A 5,053-nucleotide genomic window follows, 5' to 3' on the forward strand; every position below is an offset into this window, starting at 1 on the left:
CTGATCCCCTCCCCACACTTCCTGATCCCCTCCCCCACACTTCTTGATCCCCTCCCCGCCTCGGGCAGAATGTTGATAGTATGGAGAGGCACTACTGAGTCTCGTGGGTTGATTTTAAGTTCATCAATTCTAATAGTGCTTTTCTTCTGTTGATGGATTCTGTAAGTTTTTTATGTATATAGTCATGTAATCAGCAAATATAGACTATTATACCTCTTCTTTTCCTCTCATCCCTATCATCTATCTGTCTGCCTGTCTGTCTGTCTGTCTATCTATCTGTCATTTATCTTTCATCTATTATCATCTATCTATCTATCTATCTGTCATCTATCATCTGTCTCTATGTCTGTCTGTCTGTCTGTCATCTATCATCTGTGTCTATCTATCTATCCATCCATCTATCCTTCTTCCTTTCTATCGTCTTTTACTGCCCAAATTAGTTAGGGTGCTAGTACCGTTTGAGTGTAAGCAGCGAGAGTGGGCTGGGCAGCAGCTCAGATGTCGATAACTTTCCCAGCTTGTGTAGCCGTGCGTTCAGTCCCCAGAACCACAAGAAAGGACAAGAGGTGGGGGAAATCGGTAAAATATACACAAAAAATCAGTCTAGTTTACAGGAGCACAAGAACATAGGAATGAGTTCACTTAAAAAGTCGAATGACTCATTCACTGACAATCGTAAAACCATGAAGAGAGAAATGCAAGATTACACAAACTCAGGGTCTCGGGCTGTGACTTAGAAGAATTGGAGTTAAAATGCCCATGCAGCCGGGCGGGGTGGCACACGCCTTTGGGAGGCAGAGGCAGGTGGATTTCTGAGTTCGAGGCCAGCCTGGTCTACAGAGTGAGTTCCAGGACAGCCAGGGCTATACAGAGAAACCCTGTCTCAAAAAAATACAAACAAAAACAAAACACAAAAATGCCCATGCAACCCAAGCAATCTACAGACTTAAAGTCACAGTCAAACACCATTCTTCACAGAAATAGAAAAGACAAACCCAAAATTCACGTAGAGCTACAAAGGATCCCAAGTAGCCAAGGCAACGGTGAGCCAAGGGAAAGCAGAGCCAGGGACATTGTGCTTTCTGAACCCAAGGTATGTTACCCATGTGCTGGTAACAACTTGACGTAGACTGGAGTCATCTGAGAGAAGGGAACCCCAATTGAGAGAATGCCTTCACAAGACCAGACTCTACACTACTCTGTGGAGTACTTTCTTAATTAGTGATTGACTGGGGAGACCCATCCCATTGTGAGTGGTGTCATCCCTGGGCTGGTGGTCCTGGGATCTATAAGAAAGCAAGCCGAGCAAGCCATGAGGAGCAAGCCAGTAAGCAGCACCCCTCCGTGGCTCTGCATCAGCTCCTGCCTCCAGGTTCCTGCCCTGCTTGAGTTCCTGTCCTGAGTTCCTTCCGTGGTGGACTGTGGATGCCGAAGCCAATTAAAGACTTTTCTCTTCAACTCGCTTTTGGTCATAGTGTTTCGTCATAGCAATCGTGGCTCAGACTGAGGCATCACGTGATGATGGCTGACATAGTAGAGCCCTGGATTATAAGCAGACGCGTTGACCATTGGAATGGAATGGAGCCCAGAAACAGATCCACACGTCTATAACCAGTTGCCTCTTGACAAGGAAGCCAAGGACACGCAAGGGGAATGGCAGCTTCTTCCGTATGCTGTGTTGGGAGAGCTTGGTACCCGCATGGAATGGGGGCCTTACTCACCCTGTGTGTATGAGTGAACTAAGATGTAGGCATAAAGCCCTTGACTTTAAGACTCTTGGGAAGGCAGAGGGGATGCCACAAGACCTCTGTTTCGCAATGGCTTCTGGCATATGGCCCGTCAAGTACAAGTAACTAACAAGCAGCAAGGTCACATCATACGAAAGATCTTCTGCACAACCAAGGTCAAAATTTACAGAGGAGAGCTCACACAAGGGGAGAAAATACTTGCAAAAAAAGTCCCTACTTTGCACCAGGGACTTACTTGTAGCTGTATCTGCTGGAGCTCAAATGTGAGCTTAAGGAAACACACAGCCTTATTACAAAATGCGCCGTGTGACCTGAACAGACAGTTCTTAAGAGAAGATAAAAATAAAAGCCAAGAGCCTTCACGCACTTGAGGCTGGATTTCTGGGGATGCCAGGTCTTCAAGATGGCGTCGCTTGTGCCAATTGAAGGAGAAGAAGCTCCTAGAGGTTAAAACTTGGAGAGCTGCCGAGCTGAATATTGATGTGGGATTTCACCCCCAGTGGCATTGCAGGAGCCTTTCAGAGAGGGGATGACCACTATTACAAGTGTATCAATGTTTGGAAAGGTAGCGTGACAGGCATTAACATGATGCTGGCAGCCTACGTGGTTTTCAGCTACTGCATTTCTTACAAGGAGCTCAAACAGGAGTGGCGACTCAAGTACCGCTGAAGAGGGGCCACTATGGAGGGCACTGCATGGCTGAGCATAACCACCTGCCCCACACCTATCCAGGAAGACTTCAACTGGCTGAACCTTCATACCCTGACTGAGAACTAGTGTCCAGTATAAGGTGGCTGACTGATTAAAAGAGAGAGAGAGAGAGAGAGAGAGAGAGAGAGAGAGAGAGAGAGAGAGAGAGAGAGAGAGAGAAGAGAAGAGAAGAGAAGAGAAGAGAAGAGAAGAGAAGAGAAGAGAAGAGAAGAGAAGAGAAGAGAAGAGCTATGTTAAAAATATCCAGCATCGTTGATCATAAGGAGATGTCATGTAGACTACAGTGGAATGCCTGCCTTCTTCTGGTGGGATGACAGTGGTCCAAGGACAGTCATCAGTGTACCAGGGACTTGAGGCTACCGCACAGTTGCTAGGATGTGTGTTAGCACAGTCACAGGATGGTATGCAAGAGACAGGATTTCCTCTGAACATACTGAACTATCCCAGGCCTTGACTGTTGAGTATCCTCTACTGGCAAGTGGTCTGTGTGTCATTGAGATCAAAGGTCCCCTCCCAACCCCTTAGGACTGGCACATGGCGTGTGCTCATATTTATTTCTGGAATGAACCAGTGATCTAAAACTGCCCATTCCCGAGCTGATTGGAAGGGAGACTAGAGGTGTCACCCCTGGGGAATTCTGACGCCAGGATGGTGGCTACACTGAGAGGAGTTTTACTTGAGGATGACTGAACACCTCAAGAAGGCGACTTGTGACAGAGTGGAGTGGCCAGCAGCCCTGTGTGCGGGTTCTGCTTTTACACAGTGCCACTCAACCATGGCCTTTTCTTTATTTCCATTTTTGTTTGTTTGTTGTTTCGTTTTCTTCAATTGTTTTGTCTCAGATACTTTCCTGGGTGGTAGAGCACTGGGAATAAAGTTGTACAAGAACTGGGACAGTCATGTTTCCAGGGTAAGATTTACCAAATCAGAGTGCCATCCCATATACCCGGAAGTACAATCAGGATTTGACCTGGGGCGGGATCTCAAGCACCTCAGGGGTTAGGAGAGCCGTGGAGATGACTGGGGTATCAGCTGTGTCTTACAGGACGCCACGCATGTAAGAGGCAGCGCTGAGGAGACAAGGCATATCGGGACACAGAAGGGAGGACATGAAATCTGGGGAAGAGTCTGCTGTTACTTTTGCTACACCCTGTCTGTTGGGAGAGGAATCCTGTGCCTGAGACCCGAGGCTCCAGGGGAGTTAGAGTTCTCGGACTGTGCATGGTGGCAACCTCTGTGTCGAACAGAGACTATTCCAGGCGTGAATCTGAGTCTAAAGACAGACGGTGCAGCTCCCAGGTCCTTGTGCTGCACTGAGTCACCGGGATGGTTACAGGAAAGGAGACCGTTGACTAGGGAGAGGCACGGAAGTGTGCTACATCTCAACAGCGGTCTGGGTTCCAGAGGGGCTCAGCAGGTCTGCAGTGACCCGCTATTGTTATTAATAAAATGTACTATAACATATATAATTTATATATTATATATTCATATGTTTACTATTTATCATGTAATATATAATATATTATTATATAATTATGTATTATATAATAAGTAGAATATGATGTAAGCTCCCAAGAACTTACAACACAGGTTTCTCAGGGCATGCTCCCTTGGCTGAGTGAAGCTTAGGCGGACTAAGGTGGGGCTGCCAGTCTTTCTATAGTTGTCCTTTTCCTTGTGCTAAACCTCTGGAACCTCCGCCTCCATAGTTGTCTGTTCCCCCTGCCTGAAGACCTTTTGCTGGTGTGTGCAGGCATGGAGTCTGGACAGGAGATAAGTATGGATACCAAGAGAGACATTAAAACACACAAGTAGAACCTAAAAGATGGCTGGAGTAAGTAAAGCCACTTCCCCTGTCAGCACGAAGGCCTGGCTTTGGTCTGTGAAACCCACACAGAAGCTGGGTGCTAAGGCATGTGCCTGGATCCCAGCCATGGTGCACTGGGAAGAACAGACAGGCATGTCTCTGGAAGCTGGCTGGCCTGTCAGCCTGGGCGACTTAGCAAAGCTCCAGGGCAGCAAGAGACCCTACCGCGGGAAAAAGGTGGAAGGTACCCGAGTACTCACATGAGGTTGCCTTCTGACTTCCACATGCACAACCTGCACGTGCGTGTGCGAGCCCACACACACAAGCACACCCATGCATGCATGTATGCACTTGCATACTCATGCAAGACAAAAAGGCAAGAAGGCAAAGGGGGGTGAGAGATCAGCTTTGGTGCTTGAGGGAAAAATTAAGCATCAGGTGATGAAACCTGGGAGGGTTTTCTTCTTTCTGCTTTTGGAGATCGGGGTTTCTTGTGTCCATGGCATCTTAGCTTAGGGATCACAGCAGACTCAGAGCATGCCCAGTGCTGACTGTTGGTGGAGAGCCTTCCGGAAGGTTCCCTCTATACCGTGGCTCTGTTCTGCCAGTGGCTTTGCCCTGAACGAGATCCTTCTGAGGAAACAGCTCGCCGAGTGCAAACTGCCCTTCTCCAGAGTCCACCCCACAGGCCCTCTCTCCACAGCCCCTCTCCACAGGCTCTCTCTCCACAGACCCTCTCCCTCTCTCCACAGACCCTCTCTCCACAGACCCTCTCCCTCTCTCCACA

General features: G+C 48.1%; 1 protein-coding gene across 4 annotated transcripts in view; it reads left to right on the plus strand.

Annotated features, from left to right (window-relative positions):
• The window catches only part of Ptpn14 (protein tyrosine phosphatase non-receptor type 14), a 150,962-nt gene that overhangs the window by 97,081 nt on the left and 48,828 nt on the right, over positions 1-5,053 (plus strand). The gene's annotated exons all lie outside the window — the stretch shown is intronic.

The sequence above is a fragment of the Mastomys coucha genome, unplaced genomic scaffold (genome assembly GCF_008632895.1).
Source record: "Mastomys coucha isolate ucsf_1 unplaced genomic scaffold, UCSF_Mcou_1 pScaffold1, whole genome shotgun sequence".
Classification (NCBI taxonomy): Eukaryota; Metazoa; Chordata; class Mammalia; order Rodentia; family Muridae; genus Mastomys; species Mastomys coucha.